The following is a 25,374-nucleotide window of genomic DNA, read 5'->3' on the forward strand; positions in this document are numbered from 1 at the left end:
GGGGGGGGGGGATCTCTTGAGAAACGCTCACGCGCTAATAATATAACTTAAACATGCTGAGAGAGAGCATTATGCGCAAATGGAAATCAAAAAAGAAAAACACAGTGTAATTTAAACTGGGGCAGGACTGGGTTTATCTTACAAATGGTCATCTCTCTCTCTCTATCTGCTCCTTTTGCGTAAGAAGACCACAGCAATAGTATCATGGACATAGATTTCACTGTGAGATGGGTCCCTGCCCAGTCAAAAGGAGATCTATGTTTTCCGTTGAAAGGGTTAAAAAGGTGACACTGAAGCCTCGATAATGGTGGCAGCCAGGATATCCAACACACAGAGGTACAGTCGTTGAGGTAAAGCACATCGCCACATTAGCATGCCTCCCCTGGCCTTTAAAGACATGGCCCTAGTCTGCTACATCACAAGGTACTCGGCAGGTGAAGAAACCACACCTACCGCCCTGAAAAGTGAACACCGTGAAATGGACAGAGACATTTCCAAAATAGCTACCAGAACACACTGCTCTCGCTATGAGATAGACGTGTCGCGGTAAATAGCGTTCAAGGTCGACCGAACATGACTTTGAAAATAACGAAGGGGGGAAAAAAATAATGTAAACTGTGTATTCCTCTTCAGTGGAGCCGGAGTTATGAAATAATGTGCAACGTTTCAAGGCTTAGCAGAAACCTCAGAGAGACAATGGATGAACGCAAACAAACAAACAAACACACACACACACACACACACACACACACACACACACACACCAAGGCCCAGTCAGTCTGACATTATCTTGTAAGACTTGTGTTTCCGAGCAGCTGCATTGCTGAAAAGAGGTGTGCTGATATATTCTAATCACTTTTTTTTTCTTAGCCTGGCTGATTATCGCATCAAATGGGCTGTGGCGTGATTGGTTGTTTTAACCGAGAATTGCTCAGTAGAACAGAATGTTACTGTCCTCCTTTAAGATCTCTGTGTCCCCTTCCCCACTAGTGGAATAATCACCAGAGGGGAAAAGGAAATCTAGAATAACTTTGTTTCACTTTGTTCAGTTGTTGCTTATTTGGTCCTTCTTTTAAAGAACGTTTCCTGGTTTGAGAAAGACTGCGTAAAGGTGGACATATCCGAAATGTCTCCTGATTGTAAGTGTCAATGTGAGGACGGAAAGAGTCTGGCTAGCCCAGGTATGGCCCAGCTAGTGTTAGAAGTCTCCTTAACTTAAATTACATCATTGTGTGAGAGAGATCCTATCACTCTCAGCCACTTTCCAGCTGTCCCGCTTCATTTCCATCCCTCTCCCCTTCCACCTCCTCTTTAAGAGACAAAAGCACTGCACACGCTCCACTCCAAGGATTACAAAACGCACACTCCTTCTCTCAATCCCTCCCACGTCTTCCCGATTCTCCGTCATCCCAAGACATAAAGCCATCGGAATATTGGGAGAGTTGTGCCGAGTTCAGATTGGATCTGTGTAGCGATGACAGAACACATCATCCGACAGCCCCGCTAAGCTCCCTCTGAAATAGTTGTGTCTGCCGCACGGCATTACTGTCACGCTCCTCCGAGACGGAGCGCACTACTCTGCTTCTCCCCTGTTAGGCTGCACCTGCAGGGAATACACTGAGACACCTGAGGCAGGCCCCGCCGAAGAGCTGAGTCCTACACTACAGCCTCCTCGGGTCACAGCGACGCAACAGCAACCAGAGCGAGAGAGACAGAGAGAGAGAGAGAGAGAGAGAGAGAGAGAGAAGAGAGAGAGACAGAGAAGAGAGAGAGACAGAGAAGAGAGAGAGAGAGAGAGAGAGAGAGAGAGAGAGAGAGAGAGAGCAAAAGAGCCTTCTCAAGAGTGGGAAATTCCTCCTCATCTCATAGGCAATTGGATTAGTTAATGATAACACATCACCTCAACACTCCAGCTCCGTTCTTCATTACTGCATATCCTCCAGCTAGAGCTCATGCATCATGCATGTGGTGACTTAAGTTGCGGGTTACATATAAGTCTATGTTAGCAGACTGTCTACGTCGGCAAAATGTGCATGTACCTGTTCTGTACACTACCGGGTGTGGGATAAATCAATATGGTATTGAGTTGAACTTAACTTAGCCATGTCCTAGGACCTCACACATGCCTTACACAATCCCCTGTAATCAAAGACTGCAGCCTTAAACTGTCAGAGAGGGATCCCTGCCAGAGAGAGGGGGGTAGGGGTGGATGGGGGGGAGGGGTAGACCCCCAGACCCTAGAGATGGAGTGTCACATGAGCTCCATCGCAGAGTGCCTTTATTAGCCGAGGCGTGGGTCTTACCCTCACTGTCATCTTCAAATGTGGCGAACACCTGCTCACAGGCGCGCAACACAATCACACAGAGCCTGCAAAGAATTAATTTAGAGTTGGGGTAATTGCAACAAAAATATGAAATCTGGACGTGTCACATCCATTTCTCAGGGCCCCAACTGAGAGTAATTTGAAACAGCTTCCCATCGATGGACTTTTCATCTTTTGTTTTTCTCTCTGAAAGCTGTTCAGTTTCTTTAATACCACACAGATATCCAGACGGTTATTTGCTTAAAGAGGGACAACTGACAGAAATTCTTCATGCTTCTACCCCCCCCCCCCCCCCCTCGTACCGCTCTCGCCTCAGATTCCACGTCTAAGATATATGATGGTTCTGGTGCCAGCATCTATAATATAAATTAGCAATGCAATAAGATTTGCAACGCTGCCACAATCAGCCCTGAATCCATAAGCAAACCAGCCGCCTTCTCTCACCCACCCGTGCCAGTGTTGCTTTTTACTCACATAATGATCCCTCTATCCGTCTAGCTCTGAGACTCAGGCACTGCTAATAATGCATGCCACTTTTTATATGCCATTGTGCCTGTTGATGTTCCTCATCACTGAACCCTGCATGACTGGCGTCACAATTACATGTGTGTGTGTGTGTGTGTGTGTGTGTGTGTGTGTGTGCGCGCGTGTGTGTGTGTGTGTGTGTGTGTGTGTGTGCGCGTGCGTGAGTGCGTGTGTGTGTGCGTGCTTGTGTGTGCGTGTGAATGCAAATGGGCTGCATACTTTCTGTGTATGTCCACGTATATGTGTGGTGGTGCGTTCTGATCGACATCAGTTTGAATGGTTAGGAGGGAACAGATGTCAGCGCATGTCGACTGCCAGGAAGACTGAACAAAGCCAATCACATTCATCCCTTTCCCGTCCAAATGCAGTAAAAGAGGGGGACCTGCAAAACAACCCATGGCATTAACTGTGAGCTTGCCATCCCCTTTCCATCCCGCACCGTGTATAAACCAGCACATGCTGCCCGCCTGCCTGGCACACAGAAGGACACGTCCATCTCATTCAGGATAAATCGCTTAAATGATTAGAGACAGTGGAGGAGTGTAGAGGCAAGACACAAAATGGCGTCGGGAATATTATCTACCCTCGAAGGACAGCGTGATCATTCATGAGATGGTTTCTCAAGCCACCGAGCGATGGAATCTATACCCAAGCAGCTCTTTTTTCACATACAGTATAAAAGTGATCACCTCAAATGCAAACTATGTTCTGACATAACGGCCAGCTTCTGTGTGTGTTGTTTTGATTTAAACTGCCACGTTAAGTAACGTTCCCGTGTTGAACAAAATCTGTTAACGAGAATCACTATCAACATGCACAACAGGCATACGGACGCACGGGGGGCTTTTTCATACGCTCAGATAGGAGTGTAAGCCTAATTCAGGTGACGAACAGGCATCTGCATTATTCTGGGAGACATTTTAGTCACGCGGAAAATCTAATTCCCCAGATGATAATGAAAGAGGAAACGGAGGAGGACAACAGAAGCGTACCTACACCACATGGTTTGACCTCTGACCCACACGGCACTTACTCAGACCCAGCGGGGGAAAGACACTTATTGGGGCGTATTGAGATACCGCGTCATCGGCTGATAATCCAATGTCCTTGGTAATCGGTTTCAGGAAAAGAACACTGATTCTGTCCTTGATAAGGAAGGAAACGAACACGTCAGACCATTAACAGACGTTCTGTGACGGACATCGGGTGGAACGCGGATAATAACCGCTGTTCCCCCACAGCTGGAGTGGAGTTCGTTCTACTCGTTTTGACTAAGGCCCTTGACACGGTGGCTCACCGGGGCTTTTTCTTGAGTCTTCCCGAAATGTTTCCCCTTGGTCAGGTTCCTGAATGCTTATCACGATATTGATTGACACCCCTCTTCTGCATCAAAGGAGACGCGCCTCTACAAAAACAAGCACTGTGCTTCATTTCGGACCAACAGCCAGCGCATCATGAAAGAATTGCCACTCACCGCGTTATAACCCCTTACCGTACATTGGTTCGGTTTACTTGCCTGCAGATATACTGCATCTTCCTGCTCTGTTGAGGCCAAATGATTTTTTGGGATATAGATACACGGAGCTATGTACAAACCTGGAATGGAAAGAGATTGAAAGTATAGAAGGAAAGAAATAGAGAGAGACAGAGAGACACACACAGCAAGAGAGAGAGAGAGAGAGAGAGAGAGAGAGACACACAAAGCGAGAGAGAGAGAGAGAGAGAGACATAGAGAGGCACACACAGCGAGAGAGAGAGAGAGACATAAAGAGACACACACAGCGAGAGAAAGAGAGAGAGAGACATAGAGAGACACACACAGCGAGAGAGAGAGAGAGAGAGACACACACAGTGAGTGAGAGAGACATAGAGAGACACACACAGCGAGAGAGAGAGAGAGAGAGAGAGAGAGAGAGAGAGAGAGAGCGAGAGAGAGAGAGAGAGAGAGAGAGAGAGAGAGAGATAGAGACATAGATAGACACACACAGCGAGAGAGAAGCGAGAAAGAGAGAGACAGAGAGACACATACAGCGAGAGAGAGAGAGATACATAGAGAGACACACACAGTGAGAGAGAGAGAGACAGAGAGACACACACAGTGAGAGAGAGAGAGAGAGAGAGAGAGAGATAAAGAGAGACACACACAGCGAGAGAGAGAGAGAGAGAGAGACAGATTGACACACACAGCGAGAGAGAGAGATAAAGAGAGACACACACAGCGAGAGAGAGAGAGAGACATAGATTGACACACACAGTGAGAGAGAGAGAGAGAGAGAGAGAGAGAGAGAGACATACAGCGAGAGAGATACATAGAGAGACACACACAGTGAGAGAGAGAGAGAGAGACATAGAGAGACACACACAGCGAGAGAGAGAGAGAGAGAGAGAAATAGAGAGACACACACAGCTAGAGAGAGAGAGAGAGAGAGACATAGAGAGACACACACAGCGAGAAAGAGAGAGACATAGAGAGACACACAGCGAGAGAGAGAGAGAGACCGTGACAACAAAGCATCATGGGAGCTGTGCTCAGAGACGTGCGTATGGCAATACGTCTGCTCTGGTTTTTTCTGTCCTTTCTTCCCAGACCCTAGCCCGGTGTCGACAACTGCGTCTCAAATGTGATCGGCGTAGCAGTCCAAGATGGACACGGGGTTAAAGTGACTGGCAAGAGTATCCACTCTCAGAACCACCTCCCAGTTTTGAGATGAGCTCTGTCATGTGGACTGTCGCCGATCCAATGGAGCATGTTTGTCGTGACACACAGACGAGGATGGATGACAAAACACCAACCGCAACAGACGCCTCGAAGTAACAGATTGCTTGAGACCGGCCCTTCAATGGTTCTTTATTTCTCTCTTTTTATGCTGGTGTGTGTGTGTGTGTGTGTGTGTGTGTGTGTGTGTGTGTGTGTGTGTGTGTGTGTGTGTGTGTGTGTGTGTGAATGCATGAGTGTGTGTGTGTGTGTGTGTGTGTGTGTGTGTGTGTGTGTGTGTGTTTTTGTGGTGAGTACTATAACGGGCAAATGTTCTCCTCGTGCAGAGCGAGGTAACCCATAGCGTCACGTGACTGTCATTGTGAGTGAGTGACAGAGCCTTGGAGATGTGGCGTGGAGAATCCGGTGACCTTTCCCCCCTCGGCTGCATTGTAAACGACACTCCATTTCCCATAATACTTTAACAGCCTGTGAGTGGTGTGCAACCCCGAGGTTAAAGAGCAATCTGTAACCAATTAACCATTTGACTAGCAAAGCCTGCATACCGTGAATGGGAGGAATGCACAGAGCAGTGGAAAACCTCTGACTGGATGCAGGCACTGGAAGGGGGAGGAGTGTTGGTGGTTGGCGACAAATGACAACTGAGGGAGGGGTTACGTGGGAAGGGGGAGCGGGATGATGGGGTTAAAGCCTCCCGGGGTGACAATGGGATCCAACACCGACGACACTACCTGGTGAAACCATCAAACCTGACCACGATTTAGGGCTCTTGTGTTGTGGCCCTGGTAATCAGTCCCAGGCATGGCGCACGACGTCCCCCCTCCACTCCGCCTCCCTCCAACAGTAGGGAGATATATAAAGGGAGAGAGAGAGAGAGAGAGATGTGGGCGAGAGGGGAAACAGAGAAAGGGAGCAGAAAGAGCGACAAAAGGAGAGGACTCTTCAGGTCCATCCTCTCCATCCATCATCGGCATGTCTGCAGCGGGATCAGGGCCGTGTAATGAGCCGTGGGCCCCCTTACACGTGTTGACGCACCGCAAAATAAGATCCATTTGCCTACATGGCCGCTAGCGACTGGAGAGGAACGCACCCGTTACGGCCCGCTGCCCCCCCCCACCCCATCTTGGAGGTGAACCCCCCCCCCCAAAAAAAAGAACACGGATCTCTGTCTGCTCTGCCTCTGTGGTCAGGCCATCTATCTCTGGGGAGGGAGGGGGGCAGTCAGAGGAGGAGGAGGAGGAGGAGGAGAGGGGTGATCCTCTTACACAGACAGACAGAAGCAATTGAGCTCCAGCGTTACATGACTTCAAGGCATCGCTGTCAAGGGGACTGAGAGAGTCAAGGAAGTAACCCTGTAAATGTTGCACTTGACTGTGCGGTTCGACTGGACAGAATGTGACTTCCATCAATAGAACATTATAGCCTATTCTGGTTGATTTGCGTGGATATAACTAGAAACCGTCAGCTAAATTAGCATTAGAATTTACATAAGGGTTTTGGATAGATTATCCACTTTTCAGCGTTTACTGAGAGAGCTGATCAACCACAAAGATCTGATAAGACGAAGTTCATATCCATAACAAACCGTATCTAACCGAGCTATTTTATTTTCGTTTGTCGTCCTGTCCACTGTCCAGCCATTTTCACACCACCCTAAAGAACTAACGATGCATTTAAAGGGAGAATTAGCAGGAGAGCAGAGGGGAAACGGCCTTTTCACAAGTGTACATCTGGCCAGAGAGCTCAGCACACAGCCCTGCGTCATACAGTTAATACTGTACCAACGTTGAAATATGCATTGTAAAAGACAACAGCGATTCCTCTAAGTGTCCTCAGAAAACCAGAGAAAGAGAGAGAAAGAGCGAGAGAGAGAAAGGACAGAGAGAAAGATAGAGCGATACAGAGAAAGAGAGAGAAAGAGCGAGAGAGAGAAAGGACAGAGAGAAAGATAGAGCGATACAGAGAAAGAGAGAGAAAGAGCGAGAGAGAGAAAGAGAGCGATAGATAGAGCGATACAGAGAAAGAGAGAGAGGTAGAGAGTAGCGGTCAACCGACTCGGAATGGCCGATTTCAAGTTTTCATAACGATCGGAAATCGGTATTTTTGGTCACCGATTTGGCCAATTTTTTATTATTATTTTTTTTACACCTTCATTAAACTAGGCAAGTCAGTTAAGAACACATTCTTATTTTCAATGACGGCCTAGGAACAGTGGGTTAACTGCCTTGTTCATGGGCAGAACGACCAGTTTTTACCTTGTCAGCTCCGGGATTCAATCTTGCAACCTTACGGTTAACTAGTCCAACACTCTAACCACCTGCCTCTCATTGCACTCCACAAGGAGACTGCCTGTTATGCAAATGCAGTAGAAGCCAAGGTAAGTTGCTAGCTAGCATTAAACTTATCTTATAAAAAACAATCAATCAATCAATCATAATCACTAGTTAACTACACATGGTTGATGATATTACTAGTTTATCTAGCGTGTCCTGCGTTGCATATAATCGATGCAACGTAGGGGGATGATTTAACAAAAGCTAATTTGCAAAAAAAGCACAATCGTTGCACAACTGTACCTAACCATAAACACCAATGCCTTTCTTAAAATCAATACACAGAAGTATATATTTTTAAACCTGCATATTTAGCTAAAAGAAATCCAGGTTAGCAGGCAATATTAACCAGGTGAAATTGTGTCACTTCTCTTGCGTTCATTGCACACAGAGTCAGGGTATAATGTTATTATGTTAATGATGTTATAATTAAGTCTATGATTTGATATTTTATAGAGCAGTCTGAGCGGTGGTAGGCAGCAGCAGGCTCGTAAGCATTCATTCAAACAGCATTTTCGTGCATTTTGCCAGCAGATCTTCACAAGCACAGCACTGTTTATGACTTCAAGCCTATCAACTCCCGAGATTAGGCTGGTGTAACCGATGTGAAATGGCTAGCTAGTTAGCGGGGTGCGCGCTAATAGCGCTTAAAACGTCACTCGCGCTGAGACTTGGAGTGGTTGTTCCCCTTGCCCTGCAAGGGCCGCGGCTTTTGTGGAGCGATGGGTAACGCTGCTTCGAGGGTGGCTGTTGTCGATGTGTTCCTGGTTCGAGCCCAGGTAGGGGCGAGGAGCGGGACGGAAGCTATACTGTTACACTGGCAATACTAAAGTGCCTATAAGAACATCCAATAGTCAAAGGTATATGAAATACAAATGGTAGAGAGAGAAATAGTCCTATAAATACTATATTAACTACAACCTAAAACTTCTTACCTTGGAATATTGAAGACTCATGTTAAAAGGAACCACCAACTTTCATATGTTCTCATGTTCTGAGCAAGGAACTTAAACGTTAGCTTTTTTACATGGCACATATTGCACTTGTACTTTCTTCTCCAACACTTTGTTTTTGCATTATTTAAACCAAATTGAACATGTTTCATTATTTATTTGAGGCTAAATTGATTTTTATTGATGTATTATATTAAGTTAAAATAAGTGTTCATTCAGTATTTCCGTAATTGTCACTATTACAAATAAATAAAACCAATCGGCCGATTAATCGGTATCGGCTTTTTTGGTCCTCCAATAATCGGTATCGGCGTTGAAAAATCATAATAGGTCGACCTCTAGTAGAAAGGTAGAGAGAAAGGACACAGAGAGAGATAAAGAGTGATAGAGAGAGAGAAAGAGAGATAGAGAGAAAGGACACAGAGAGAGATAAAGAGTGATAGAGAGAGAGAAAGAGAGATAGAGAGAAAGGACACAGAGAGAGAAAGAGTGATAGAGAGAGAGAAAGAGCGATAGAGAGAAAGGACAGAGAGAGAGAAAGAGTGATAGAGAGAGAGAAAGAGCGATAGAGAGAAAGGACAGAAAGAGAGAAAGAGTGATAGAGAGAGAGAAAGAGCAATAGAGAGAAAGGACAGAGAGATAGAAAGAGCGAGAGAGAGAAAGAGCGAGAGAGAGAGAAAGGACAGAGAGAAAGATAGAGCGATAGAGAGAGAGAGAGAGAGTGAGAGAGAGAGAGAGAGAGAGCGAGAGAGAGAGAGAGAGAGAGAAAGAGAGAGAGTTAGAGAGCTGTGCTGTTGGGGCGAAAGAGAATGCGACTAATAATGAGACATCTATTTTACCCACCAGCCCTCTGTGTGCAGCGCCTCGATGATACGCCTGTTTTCCTCCGGCCCCCATTATCAGTGCACTTGAACCCGGGATAACAACGCGTTCATAGAGATTGAGAAGTGCCGGGGCCTTAATTGTATGTATTTAGTCACGCAAACCGAGGCAATGGCATGAGAATGGCTAGTTAGCCAATGACATCATTTAGCTTCAGAGTTGACTCAATGGGGCTGTGGCAAATGTGCACTGTTGCCACGTCCGCCCATCCAGACTCTGCTCTCACTATCCAGAACTATCTGTCTCATATCTACCGTGTATTACAGGACATATTTGGTGTTCTCTGAACCAGTAGGTCTCCCAAGATCACTCCGGTGGAGTCTCTGTCTTCACTGTAAACACCTTCTTCTCTAAAGAGAATATGCTTTAAGAATATGCGAGTTGTGTCGTTTTTGTGTGGTGTGTGTGTGTGTGTGTGTGTGTGTGTGTGTGTGTGTGTGTGTGTGTGTGTGTGTGTGTGTGTGTGTGTGTTTGTGTGTCCTTTGACAATCACTGGCGGATGGTAGCGGCACAAAGCTGACGATCGCATCATGATGTTATTGTGCCTGACTTGCTCGGCACAAAGAGGGAAGGGAGTGTGTTCTCAAGCAGGGATGTCAGCACTTGAAAAATCAATCCCCATCTGGGCTCATTTCATACAAGGGAGGGGAGCGAGAGGAACAACCAACAGCTCCCGTTTGGCCAGAAACAACAGGGCCAATCTCAGGAAAGCGTTGTGGCAACATTGGGGCCTATCCGCACCATTAAGGCGGCACTGTGCGAAAAGCAGCTCGGCATTCACTGAGCGTAAGGTCACAGGAAGCATAGATTCACCTGCTTGGCTAACACCACAGGCCATAGGTTTGTTGTTTTCAAAGAGCTCACCTCTGTGTATTCTTTGCCATTCCGACGGCTAGCTCCATAGCTGTAACTGCGCTTCGTATATAACTGATCTTCTTAACTCCAAAGTATTCAATCGTAAGGGGGGAGAGACAAAATATTGGAACGTATGTCACTAAATCACTTTTTACAGTACAAAAACACCCAGCCCCACATTTTTGGCGGGGGCTGAGGACATGATTTCTGCTGCAGCGTTGCCTCCTTTCAGTGGCACAGCTGTGTGAAAAACACCAGTCAGAAAGGGTGCTGAGGCAGCAAAAGCATTTAATACTCAACAAACAGTTATCTAAGCCCATGTCCAATAACTAGACACCGCCGTAATGTGACCTACATACTAAGTGAATAAGATTTTTTACATCAGGGAGGGGGCGAACAGAACAGAGCTCATTCAGCTGACAGTAATTAAATAGCAAGTATTCCTTTTCACTGGCCTTTTGCCTCTCTCCCAGCTAAGAAAGTATAATGTAACAGAACATATTGTGCCACATTAAGTATTCTACTCTCCCCCCCCCCCCCCCCCCGGTTCTTTCGGATTTAATGGAATGACAAGTCAGGGGAGGGTTAGTCTGAATCTTTCAAGGACGTGGGATGGATTCTAAGACTGTTCCCTTCTTGCATGTACTGCCTAAGCTGGGAGATGAACACACTGACCTGAGGCCAGCCTGCTACATTGGAAGTCCACCACATGACATACGTAAGTCACATACGAGTTCAGAGGGGAATGAGTTCAGACAGACCCGTGGACCACTAGTCCGTTCACACACACGCACGCACGCACACACACACACACACACACACACACACACACACACACACACACACACACACAGACACAGACACAGACACACACACAGACACACAGACACAGACACACACAGACACACACAAAAACACACACACACACACAGACACACACACAGACACACGCACGCACACACACAGACACAGACAGACAGACACACAGACAGACAGACAGACAGACAGACAGGCAGAGAGACAGGCAGACAGACAGACAGACAGACAGACAGACAGACAGACAGACAGACAGACAGACAGACAGACAGGCAGGCAGACAGGCAGGCAGGCAGGCAGGCCGGCAGGCAGGCAGGCAGGCAGACAGACACATCCACACATTGCATCCCCAGCCTTCCGCCTGCATGCCCACCTCCCTTGAAGATGAATGTGAGAGTGAAAGCCAAGCCAGCCCTGCTCTCAGATCAGGTTGGTTCCAAACAAACCGCAGAAGGATGATGAAAGAGGGGGAGCGGGCGAAACAGGCGATACGCTGGCCGCCAGAACAAAGCAGGTGTCCGTATTAATGCATCATCGAGCACTTGGAACCTTCCACCTCGATACATGAGGAGGAGGAGGGGCAAGACGGGGAGGGCGAGCAGAGTGATAGAGCAAAGTCAGTAAAAGACAACCAACTAGAATAAGGAGAAAACAAGTCAACGAGTTACAGCGTGGCGGGCAACCTCATGAACTTCACATTGGGATGAATCATCAGTGGGGATCTTCATTCTGTCTGTGACCAACAGGTCATCTGTTAGGAATTGGCCCTTGTTTCTTAAGAACAGACAGATTCATACACTCCTTTTGTCACTCCGGGAGTTAAGAAGATCAAAACGAAATCGGGACAAAGGGACACATATGGACGTAGCTAATGCGAGGAGCAGTCGTAAACACTGGGGGCCAAAACGACACGACAAAAGAGAGTGATCAAGTTAGTAAGGGGCATAGCATTGGCACCTATAAGGAGCTTCACAGTAATGAAACAACTGCTGATGAGTCACTGTGGCGTTTGGGTTCCTCACTCCTGAAACAGGAGTTTGGTTTTCATGAGACAACAACAGGCAAGAGGCAACAACAACAACAAAAGAGGGGGAGAGATGAAAGAGAGAGGCAAAACATGTGCGGATCAATTGACCGCACCTCAGGGGTGTCTTAATTGAATTCTCCTCTACAGCTGCCACATATTCCTCTGGTTGTAGGTGTCTACTGCATTTGCATAAATGTGCCTCCAATTTGAAGCCGAAACAGAGGTCGAGAGGCACCCACAAAACGACAAAAAACATCCAACCAGAAAACAGGGATTTAAACTAGGAATAAGGTTGATTCTAGGAGTAAAACCTGGGATGTTATTGAGAAGTACATTAGAAAAAAAGATCCTTCTATCCACACAGAACCCCCATTGTGTGGTTTTTGGATAAACACTGATAAAAACAAGGTTAAATAATTCACTGTGCGATTTAACATGTTCCATCATACCGTTAATTCCCTTCCAGATACTCCCCAGCTGTCTCTCGTCTTGTTGTTCTCTTTCAGTGTAGCAATGTCTGAGCGTCCTGGGTGTCTAACTCACATCAGGTTCCCTGTCCCATGAGATTTGTTGGTTTTTTTCAAGCCCTGTTTCATCACAACGCTGCTATTTTTAGGCCCCAATTTTTTTTTTTTTTGTAAATCTGGTCACAGAAATCAGGCTCCATTCAGGAGAGGGCCTTTGTAGAACTTAAATACACCCCAATGTGTCCTTCAACAAAGACCTCTCCTTTAAACCCTCCCTTTAATGCTTTAAGTTTAGGATTGTTAGTTGGGTATGTGGGTGGGTTTTCTTTTTTTTTAGGCATTAGACCGGCTAGCTATTGAGCGCCACAGTGTCTATAAAAATTCATCAGGATTAAAATGACCTCAGACGCAAAACGAAAGTTCCTAAAGTACCCAAAATGGGGGCTGTATCTTTTTGGACACATTCTCCAGGACTTGGGAACAGGATTGCTTCCTGACAAAGTGTCCCTGCCTTGACAATGAGCAACTTTCAGCCCCACACAGGGTCTGCCTTTAGAGTTGGAGAGGGAGACGTATTTCACATATCAATCAAAGACGAGAGAAAGACCCTCGTCGGGGTAAAAGTGGCCCTTCAGAAAACCTGAACAGATCAAAATGGAGTAAACGCTATTCTCCTCTTATTGTGGCCATTCAGCTGTGTTTTATCAGATGAGGGAAGTATGTACGTGAAAGAGGGCCCTCATTCTTAATCATATTTCTCTTCCCGTTGTCGTAAGGGAGGACGGGGCATGACAAAGAGAATGAAAAGCATCTCATCAGGTCAGGATTTCCAGTGTGACCGATATCTTTAGTTGATCAACAACATAGGAAGACTTTTTCACACTTCAGTCATTTAAGCAGGGCGCTCTTATCCGGACCCTCTTACAGTAGTGAGCGCAAACCTTTGTCGTACTGGTCCCCTCGTGGGAATCAAACCAACAACCCTGGCCTTGCAAGTGCCATGCTCTACCAGCTGAGTCACGCGGATTACGCAAGTGGAATTAAATCAGAGTGGCTAGAACGCGATGTCAGCGGGACCGTCTCCGTTGAGCGTGTATACCGTACCGTATGTTTACATATATACAGTATATACATATATACAGTATATATACATTATATACAGTATGTATGTGTTCTTTACACACCCAGTGCAGTTAGTTGGTGTAACGAGCACACGGCGTGTAGATCAGGCCACCCCTGCCAGCCACTGAGCCAGCCAGTCGCACCACTGTCGCTAATCAAGCAAAAAATAAAACGAATGGCGTGTCTGCGTTGGTAATTCCAAATTGCATTTGACTACCTCAGCCTAGATTTATGATACACATATAAATATAGTATTTCTGGACAGGTGGATTAATGGGTCTCCTCAAAGGGCTTCTTTATAGGTCAGTGCCTGCAACGTTGTCTCAGCAACGCTACTGTAATCCCCCCCCCAACAAAAATCACCTCATCTGCGCCTCAATTCATTACAGCACAGAAGGAGAGGAACACAGAAGGGGTAAGAGCACAGTGCTGAGAAAATGATGCCTCTAGTGAGTAATGGAGAGACTTAGACATGGGCCTCCATCACATGCTGTATCTGATCTACTTCCACTGTGAACACGCACGCACAAGCCACTGCACGCGTTAATGTGTGTAAATCTGTGTCATCGTGTGAATTTATGGATTTCTGTAAGTGGGTGGGTATGTAGTAGTATGAAATTGCATTAGTAGCTCCTGTATTCGTTCAACATACAGCGTGAGTGGGATTTTGAAATTGGGATGTTCTGAATTTGTAGAATTGGGGACAAGGCAGCCTTGGACAGGGGCATGACACAGACTTATCTTAAACCTAATTAGATCATGATAATAGCTTTAGGGCCTCGGTGATGAATGGCTGGCCTGTGGATCGGAACCCTTTCTTCCGTTTTAGGTTGCGCACGGTGGTTCAGCCTTAGATTTGCAAAGCAGACAGAGCCTAAATGTTAGTACGGTAAGATTTGTGTCAGTTTACAAGTAAAGGCTTTGTATGGGTCTAGCAATGATCTCATCATTTACCCGTTGTTTTTGTGTTGGCACGTCTGTTTGGCATTTCATCTGCCCTCTGCAAAGTGCACACCACCCGTACCAGTATCGTCTCCCGTGACATCAGAGATTCCATTAACACCCTGAAACCCTGGAGGGTAAACCCGGTTCACTGTGTGTTAGTGATGGGTCATTCTGTCGTTTCATTCTCCTTTAAAGCCATGGCTTCTCTTCTGAGCCTCCGTCCTGTAGCGCTAGTCAGCCAGCCCAACGTTTTCCCAACCCTCCCTCACCTTGCATTCCCAACCGCCATCCACTTCCACGTTTCACGTTCCACGTTTCATTCTTCTGTTTTTTTTCTTAAAAAAATATTTAAAAAACATGACATTCCTCTTGGGGGGGAAACTTTTCCCCTCAGTGTCAGCTGGGTCATGACGAGTTAATGTTGCTAGGCGACATCTATCTTTTTCCAACACCTTGAGGGCATCTTTTAAATGAAGGAATTTGGTCATTATGTGACATTAACCTCATTAGAAAACAGTCTTTAACTGCTCGGAGATTAAATTGATTTACAGCTGCCATTTCCACTACTGCTCTCGATCAACTGTTAAACTATCCTTTTTATGGGCCCAGACTCCACTGTGTGCCTATCCTCTCCCTCCCGCTCCTTGTATTAATGCCAGGTATGTATTCCTATAAAGGAGGTGGGAAACTTGTTTTATGCCACTGTGGTGTAATGTGAAAAATCCCCTACATAAGTGAGCCTCTCCCAGGCGCTCACAATAGAGGAATATGATCTGGTGTGTTGGCGCGGTGAATCCATCCGCTCCGTTTGTGTGGCTAAATGTCATCGCTGCGCCTCTCTGCTCCTGACAGCTCAGGTTTATGTGGCCGTTTAAGCCCAACCCGCACGCTGTAGTTCTTTGACAAATCAATAACCCTACCATTTCTGTGCACCATCCGGTCCCTCCATCTGGGAGAATTGACCCGCGTGGATGGAGTGATCCAGCCATCCTTTCACCGCACTTTTGACACATAAATAAAATGGGTCCTTTTTTTCTGTCTCAATTGGCCACAGTGTTGATCGTGAGGAATATGGCGCAGGTCACATGGTAGCATCGAGGGGGAGACTGGAGCTAGGAGTCGGGTGGCTGCTATCGCTCACTGGCGCCCCACAAAATCCCTGGGACTTTCCAGCAACGCATTTATTAGAGTGAATGAGTCCGTTCTAAAGAATGGCATTACAAAATAATGTGATCACTAAATTATTTAAGGATTTTTTTTGCCATAATGCTTCACTTTATAACCACAGAACTATGTACACCCTCACACACACACACACACACACACACACACACACACACACACTGAATTATAGCACATCCATTTAATGTCCTCGTCCAAATTTAGAAAAGGAAAAGATGAGGGAAGGTGGATGGGTGGTGCAGAGAAGATGGGGGGTGGTGCAGAGAAGTCGAGGGGTGGTGCAGAGAAGTCAAGGGGTGGTGCAGAGAAGGTGGGCGTGGAGCAGAGAAGGTGGGGGGTGGTGCAGAGAAGTCGAGGGGTGGTGCAGAGAAGGTGGGGGTGGTGCAGAGAAGGTGGGGGTGGTGCAGAGAAGTCAAGGGGTGGTGCAGAGAAGGTGGGGGTGGTGCAGAGAAGGTGGGGGGTGGTGCAGAAAAGGTGGGGTGGTGCAGAGAAGGTGGGGGGGTGCAGAGAAGGTGGGGGGTGGTGCAGAGAAGTCATGGGGTGGTGCAGAGAAGGTGGGGGTGGTGCAGAGAAGTCGAGGGGTGGTGCAGAGAAGGTGGGGGTGGTGCAGAGAAGGTGGGGGTGGTGCAGAAAAGGTGGGGTGGTGCAGAGAAGTCAAGGGGTGGTGCAGAGAAGGTGGGGGTGGTGCAGAGAAGGTGGGGGGTGGTGCAGAAAAGGTGGGGTGGTGCAGAGAAGGTGGGGGGGTGCAGAGAAGTCATGGGGTGGTGCAGAGAAGGTGGGGGTGGTGCAGAGAAGTCGAGGGGTGGTACAGAGAAGGTGGGGGTGGTGCAGAGAAGGTGGGGGGTGGTGCAGAAAAGGTGGGGTGGTGCAGAGAAGGTGGGGGTGGTGCAGAAAAGGTGGGGGGTGGTGCAGAGAAGTCGAGGGGTGGTGCAGAGAAGGTGGGGGTGGGGCAGAGAAGGTGGGGGTGGGGCAGAGAAGGTGGGGGTGGTGCAGAGAAGGTGGGGGTGGTGCAGAGAAGTCGAGGGGTGGTGAAGAGAAGGTGGGGGTGGTGCAGAGAAGGTGGGGGGTGGTGCAGAAAAGGTGGGGTGGTGCAGAGAAGGTGGGGGTGGTGCAGAGAAGGTGGGGGTGCTGCAGAGAAGTCGAGGGGTGGTGCAGAGAAGGTGGGGGTGGTGCAGAGAAGGTGGGGGTGGTGCAGAGAAGGTGGGGGGTGCTGCAGAGAAGTCGAGGGGTGGTGCAGAGAAGGTGGGGGTGGTGCAGAGAAGTCGAGGGGTGGTGCAGAGAAGGTGGGGGGTGGTGCAGAGAAGTTGAGGGGTGGTGCAGAGAAGGTGGGGGTGGTGCAGAGAAGGTGGGGGGGTGCAGAGAAGGTGGGGGGTGGTGCAGAGAAGTCGGGGGGTGGTGCAGAGAAGTGGGGGGGAGGTGCAGAGAAGGTGGGGGGTGGTGCAGAGAAGTCGGGGGGGGGGGGCGGTGCTGTGAAGGTGTTGGGGGGGCGGTGCAGAGAAGGTGTTGGGGGGGCGGTGCAGAGAATGTGTTTGGGGGGCGGTGCTGTGAAGGTGTTGGGGGGGGGAGTGCAGAGAAGGTGTTGGGGGGCGGTGCAGAGAAGGTGTTGGGGGGGCGGTGCTGTGAAGGTGTTGGGGGGGGCGGTGCAGAGAAGGTGTTGGGGGGGCGGTGCTGTGAAGGTGTTGGGGTGGCGGTGCTAACTCCATCACGCGACTACATTTAGGTGTCAGGCTCCTCTAGCCATCCTGACTTTAATATAAATAGATACAGTGCCTTGCGAAAGTATTCGGCCCCCTTGAACTTTGCGACCTTTTGCCACATTTAAGGCTTCAAACATAAAGATATAAAACTGTATTTTTTTGTGAAGAATCAACAACAAGTGGGACACAATCATGAAGTGGAACGACATTTATTGGATATTTCAAACTTTTTTAACAAATCAAAAACTGAAAAATTGGGCGTGCAAAATTATTCAGCCCCTTTACTTTCAGTGCAGCAAACTCTCTCCAGAAGTTCAGTGAGGATCTCTGAATGATCCAATGTTGACCTAAATGACTAATGATGATAAATACAATCCACCTGTGTGTAATCAAGTCTCCGTATAAATGCACCTGCACTGTGATAGTCTCAGAGGTCCGTTAAAAGCGCAGAGAGCAACATGAAGAACAAGGAACGCACCAGGCAGGTCCGAGATACTGTTGTGAAGAAGTTTAAAGCCGGATTTGGATACAAAAAGATTTCCCAAGCTTTAAACATCCCAAGGAGCACTGTGCAAGCGATAATATTGAAATGGAAGGAGTATCAGACCACTGCAAATCTACCAAGACCTGGCCGTCCCTCTAAACTTTCAGCTCATACAAGGAGAAGACTGATCAGAGATGCAGCCAAGAGGCCCATGATCACTCTGGATGAACTGCAGAGATCTACAGCTGAGGTGGGAGACTCTGTCCATAGGACAACAATCAGTCGTATATTGCACAAATCTGGCCTTTATGGAAGAGTGGCAAGAAGAAAGCCATTTCTTAAAGATATCCATAAAAAGTTTGCCACAAGCCACCTGGGAGACACACCAAACATGTGGAAGAAGGTGCTCTGGTCAGATGAAAGCAAAATTGAACTTTTGGCAACAATGCAAAACGTTATGTTTGGCGTAAAAGCAACACAGCTGAACACACCATCCCCACTGTCAAACATGGTGGTGGCAGCATCATGGTTTGGGCCTGCTTTTCTTCAGCAGGGACAGGGAAGATGGTTAAAATTGATGGGAAGATGGATGGAGCCAAATACAGGACCATTCTGGAAGAAAACCTGATAGAGTCTGCAAAAGACCTGAGACTGGGACGGAGATTTGTCTTCCAACAAGACAATGATCCAAAACATAAAGCAAAATCTACAATGGAATGGTTCAAAAATAAACATATCCAGGTGTTAGAATGGCCAAGTCAAAGTCCAGACCTGAATCCAATCGAGAATCTGTGGAAAGAACTGAAAACTGCTGTTCACAAATGCTCGCCATCCAACCTCACTGAGCTCGAGCTGTTTTGCAAGGAGGAATGGGAAAAAATGTCAGTCTCTCGATGTGCAAAACTGATAAGAGACATACCCCAAGCGACTTACAGCTGTAATCGCAGCAAAAGGTGGCGCTACAAAGTATTAACTTAAGGGGGCTGAATAATTTTGCACGCCCAATTTTTCAGTTTTTGATTTGTTAAAAAAGTTTGAAATATCCAATAAATGTCGTTCCACTTCATGATTGTGTCCCACTTGTTGTTGATTCTTCACAAAAAAATACAGTTTTATATCTTTATGTTTGAAGCCTGAAATGTGGCAAAAGGTCGCAAAGTTCAAGGGGGCCGAATACTTTCGCAAGGCACTGTATAAATCAACATGCTGGGCACTGTGTTTTACCTGCTATCAACATATGAGCGCTACATATTCACCCACACCTCCTCAACATACGTAGGGGGTGACGGTGAAGGCATTTTCTGCAGCCGGGTTAGAAATAGCTGCTAGGTGAACTAACCTTGGTGTGGCATGCCAGGGGCCCCACCTCCAGAGTGTCCACTGCTGCCCTGCCACTCTCCCCCTGTGACTTGCCTCCTGGCTGGGTTGCTGCAGTCCTGTATGCCACCACCACCACCACCCAGGCTCAGCTCAGGGCTGCTGCCACACACAGCCCCTCTAGTCAGATCCTCTGGTGCCTAATTAGGGAGGAGGGATGGCGGAATGGAGGGATGGAGGGAAGGAGAGCCAGCTTGGACTTTAAGAGACTAACCCACCTCTGCCATAACGGAGCACTTATGGGATTAAAGGGGCATTAGCGTTGATATGCCCATGTAGGCCGTCTGTATATTTATATAGGGCCAGATGATGCAAACTGAGAGGCAGCCACGACAACTGGTGTCTGTGCACTCATCATTATCATAATCACCTTCATCATCATCATGTTCATCATCATCACCCCACACAGATTGCATCATGGGAATAACTGTGTGGTGCCACCAGACATGTGGGGCTTATTCCATGTGAGTGACACTCTTTCTCCGCTCTCTCTCTCTCTCTCTCTCTCTCTACCCCTCTCTGTCTACCCCTCTCTGTCTACCCCCTCTCCTTCCCTCACACTCGCTCTCTCTTTCTCTCTCTCTCCCTCTCTTAACCCCCTCTCCTCCTCCCCCCTCTCTCTAAATGCCTGACTCATTCCAGAGTCTCAGACAGACTGTGACGCTCTGCTTAGCTCTGGTCTGGTCTACTCTGGGTCCTGGAAGGAAATTGCTGAGCCTCCACCCCCCCTCACCCCCTCCTGGAGGATTTCCCCTATTAAGAGGGAGAGCCGATGTGAAGGACCTAGAGGAGGAAAAGGTGAGTCTACTGTACGGTAATAACCCCAGCACACAATCGCTCCTCTTCTCTGTTATCTATCTGTCTGAATCTCTCCATTGACTGATCCATTTATGGGGACATTTTTAAAAAAAAGGTACTTTTCAACTGTAACCTTCCAGTCTTGGTCCCCGTACGGTCCCGGAGAGAACATTTCATTCATGCACATACAACATGCAGAAAATATTCATCACACGGAGTGCATATTAAAGTCGGTAAATAACATTGTGACAGTTTGTTATTTACAACCTAAAAGCTTTTTTTCTCCTGAAATGTAATCAGACATTAGTAAATATGCTGACTCAGAAAGGCTCGTTTTCGCCAACTGTTTATTGGTTACTCTCCGCTTATTTATGTGCGTCCTACTAAACAAAGACCTCCCAGCAAAACAAAGAACAACAGTGTTAAACGTTGCCGAGTATTTGATCTTGACATGTCTAAGTGACCACAGCTATCCCAACTACAGAGGGCTGGATGAGTGTTGTGGTCAGTGGCAAATGCTGTGTGTTGCCGTGTTGCGCTATACTAAAACTCTGTCCCATATCGTTTGGCTTTGAAACGGTTTCATTTCGATTGTCTCTGCTTGGAGCCGGACACTTGAGACAAAAGAAAGGAATACAAAAACAAAGCTCAAATGCACATTATCCTTAAATGGAGTAGGATCAATTCTGGAACAAAGCATTTGAGAAGGGAAAAAAACATATGTAGGGGGGGGACTGTCTTTTGATGTAAAGTGTTGACAGCTGTGCTTGGTTCTGGGAGTGCGGGGGTCGGAGTGTGGTTTGACTCCGGGGTCAGGTGCCCCCCCCCTCCCCCACTGCCCGCCACAGCTGCCCCTTGCTAAATGGAAACGAGATGTGATATTGTTCTGTTCTAGTCATCACGGCCATCTGATGTCAATTTCACACAGTGGTGGGACCCTCCACAAGCTGGTCCATAACACCAACCACACTAGTAATAAACAAAACCAAGATAAGAACACACACACACCCTTCCTCTCTGTGTCTCGCTGTCTCTCTCTCTCTCTGTCCTCTATCTCTTCCTTTCCCTCTGTTACAGTCTCCCGATCTATCTCTCTCTCCCTCCCCCTCTATCCACACTGGGATAAGTCATGAGGAAATTGATGCCCATGTTTCGTGCGACCACCTGTTCATTCTGGATACAAGTCTAAGAACCCAGTAAGGGTTAACCCTCTTTGGGGAGCGAGTGGGGGAGGTTGTTGGCACCCCAGTCAGAAACGTGCCCCCACGAGTGGCAGGCTGGCTCAGAACGTCCGGCTTGGTGGGACGGGAGCCCACTCCTGGACCGCTCCACATCTCCCCCCAAATCCTCCAGTCACTCCAAAGGGAGTCAGCATGCTGCCCCTCCATTACCCCCACCCCCCCCCCCCCCCCCCCCCACCCCATCCCATCCCAACTAGGCCATCATTGTCTCGGTCAATTTATATGAATCTATCTACGTTTGGAAGGACTCTTACTGTATGAAACCACAATGTTCTCGAAGGCTGCATGATCACCAACACGGGTAGACTATTATTCGTGAAAAACAAAATAAATATAACATTTAATATGATATCACATTTCATTTATATTTGTTGAACCCATTGGCTGTAGGTGTGATGACTGAACGTGATGTCTGGAACCACCCGGCAAATAGTGTGCACTTGAAGCACACAAGTCCGAACACAAGCCACTAGCGAACAATGGAGGGGAAGCGGCGCTGTGTTACCCGTAAGCGTGAGAAGACTCTACAGCATGTCCAAATCACCTCACGCCACCACCATCTTGCCACTACTCATCAAACTCACACAAAGTCATAAGACCGAAAAATAGGAAACCATTCTCACAAAAAAAAACTTCATAATCATCTCCTGAGAGAAAATAGCGATCTTCTCTTTCAACTGAAAAAGGACAAATATTTTAAGAGGCAATGAATTTTGGTGGAGCTGAATAGGATGTTGGTACATGTTTTACTAAAGGAAATATAATGGCATACTATTATTAGATCACATTAATCATGACTGTGCCAAAGGCACTGACAGCAGCACTGAAAAGGATTGAAAATGTTGGTAATGGATATAAATTACCCATTGTGTGATAAAAGGATTTCTTCACTAAGAAGGTAGGGATAAAACAGAAATCTTCTGAATGCATGTGTATAAAATATTGAATAATACAGGTTATCGGAGTGGGATTAACATTTTAAGGGAATCGGATAGTAATAGTGCGAGAACGAAAAGTGGATTAAATCCATCCGGTTAGAGAGGAGAGAGTGGCGAGGTAGGAGAGTTGTTTTGACAGAGGTCTGTCAGTTGGCACGGCGATAATGAGTCACATCTCTCTTATACGGTTATTTATTGCCGACTTGGCTAGCAAACAAAAGATCAATAATTTGGAGCAAATCTAATGTTGTCCCTGGCGCTAATGTGGTCATCCATCACATCTGCCATCTTTATGTGGGAGATGGACTGAATTTGTGTTTATTTGAGATCAAATGCAATTATAGCATATAGCTTTAATAACATCTGAGCCCCCCTGTGAATATGTGTGGGTTTTTGATCATGTGTATGCATATACAGTAGGCTTGTGAGATGTGTCACATATGTGTAAATTATAATATATTTACTGACATAAGACGTGTTCTAAACATTTTGTCCACATCAATCTTCATTTCGTTCCACAGTCCCACATTTTGAAATATGAAGTGTGTCAACAGTCCATCCCCCACAAGATACAAACATCCCTTCACACAAATACACACGCAGCACGGCCAGTCCCCCATTGAGACAACACAGAGCTAGTGAGGAGATCCCTCACTGACAACAAGCCCTGGGTGAGCCAGCCTAAGTCCACCTGGGCTCTGTCTGACTGTCAGCCTCTCAGAGTGAGGTATGAGTCTGGCGAATGACAGACAGAGGTCATCTGTCACAGAGGATCCCTCCTGCCTAGGTGTTGCCCCACGGCAGGCACACCTCCGGAGAGGGGCAGGACCCTCGCAGGTAGACTAATAAGCCCAGGCAGAAGACACAGGAAGAGGCCCCACAGAGCCCCATAGCACCTCCTCACACGACATCCCTCTCCCACCGTCACAGGCGCAGGACACTAACCTGACAACCTGCACTGCGCTTGATGTCTGGTGTACACCACGAGCCAAATAGAAGCCATTTAAACTGGTACAGTCCTTAAAAAAATACATCAATTCAAATTGTAGATAGGTGTTGGTTTTGAAATGAATGGGGAATATGGAAATGTCAGTTGGGTCCAATTTCTCAGTCTCACCTCTAAGTGGTATAAAATAAATACAGTAAGCATGTTCCTCACCTAACGTGTTTTCTTTGGGTCTTCTAATTGACATCCGTAGATCACTGGAAAAGCAACAGAGAGAGAGAGAGAGAGAGAGATAGAAGAGAGAGAAAGAGACAGAGAGAGAGAGAGATAGAGAGAGAGAGAGAGAGAGAGAGAGAGAAAGAGAGAGACAGAGAGAGAGAGAGAGAGAGAGAGAGAGAGAGAGTGAGTGTTAATGACACACCAACAGACTCGTCTCCAAGAGCAGCATCATAAATTTCGCACAAACAGGAAATCATTAGCACCACAGATAAAAACAGATCAGGATCTCAGTTCAATACAATCAAATACATCCTGTCTATCGCATTACAAGAAAACACTGAGAGAGAATACAACTTGAGAAACATGGGTTGGCATCATCTTAGGGATTTAGAGGTTAGTTAGTAAATAGTAAAGACGGATTGAACAATAAACTAGGAAATGCATGACGATACGGTAATGGAGAAATAGGCTAGTCTACAGCCTAGACTACAGACATCGCACCCAAAAGTCCCTCATAGCGAGCTCCAGAGTTTTGCCAGGGGATTTCATGAAACTAAACAGTATGTCAAAGATCCCCACAACATAAGATGTCTCCCCTAAACACCACTGTCATGTTCCCTTCGCTTTCCTTTCTTCCCTTCTCAGACACGACTTTGAGTAGAGGAAAGAGGTTTTCCCTGAGCGTTTTTTAAGATGTCATTTTTAAACATACATATCAAAGCTCCAGAATGACGGATGTTTAACTTCTGCGACTCTGCTTTCGTACAATGTGGCTTTGAGCAGGGAAGGAACTCAAAAGACGCTCTGAGATCTCTTTGCGATCCACATCCTTGGGCCGACTGGCAATACATCATTTGTATTGATGCAATATTAAATTTCAATATCGCATGTCAAAAGGTAGAAAATGATAGATCATAGCCTAACTAAATGAATTATTAAAGGGGTGTGCTGGCTGTGCTATCGGCTTCTCTTTACAATCAACTGTGTCTGAAAAGTACAGTTTGATACTGGCAGCATTTCAACGTTATTTTTTTCTCTCCTAGTTTTCTTTTCTCTCTCTTAAGTTTTGGATCAATCAAATTGTACTTGTCACATGCGCCGAATACAACCTTACAGTTAAATGCTTACTTACAAGCCCTTAACCAACAATGCAGTCTTAAGAAAAATAAGTGCTATGTAAATAAATAGATCATAAAAAATGAAAATAAATGTTTTAAATAAAAGTAACAAATAATTAAAGAGCAGCAGTAAAATAACAGTAGTAAGGCGATATACAGGGGGGATCTTCACAGAGTCAATGTGCGGGGGCACCGGTCAGCTGAGGCAATTGAGGTAATATGCACATGTAGGTAGAGTTAAAGTGACTATGCATAGATAACAAACAGAGAGCAACAGCAGCGTAAAAGGGGGGGGGGGGGGGGGGGGTGAAAATAGTCTGGGTAGACATTTGATTAGCTGTTCAAGAGTCTTATGGCTTGGGGGTTGAAGCTTTTGGACCTAGACTTGCCACTCCGGTACCGCTTGCCG

General features: G+C 46.8%; 1 protein-coding gene across 8 annotated transcripts in view; it reads right to left on the reverse strand.

Annotated features, from left to right (window-relative positions):
- The window catches only part of znf536 (zinc finger protein 536), a 190,672-nt gene that overhangs the window by 139,705 nt on the left and 25,593 nt on the right, over positions 1-25,374 (reverse strand). For all 8 annotated transcript variants that reach the window (XM_090238430.1, XM_036980616.2, XM_090238429.1 and 5 more), the window contains exon 3: positions 23,842-23,885. The gene's annotated coding sequence lies outside the window, so the exon portion shown is untranslated. The remainder of the gene's footprint in view (positions 1-23,841; positions 23,886-25,374) is intronic.

This window comes from Oncorhynchus mykiss, chromosome 6, assembly GCF_057628025.1.
Source record: "Oncorhynchus mykiss isolate SJ-2025 chromosome 6, ASM5762802v1, whole genome shotgun sequence".
NCBI classification, from domain to species: domain Eukaryota; kingdom Metazoa; phylum Chordata; class Actinopteri; order Salmoniformes; family Salmonidae; genus Oncorhynchus; species Oncorhynchus mykiss.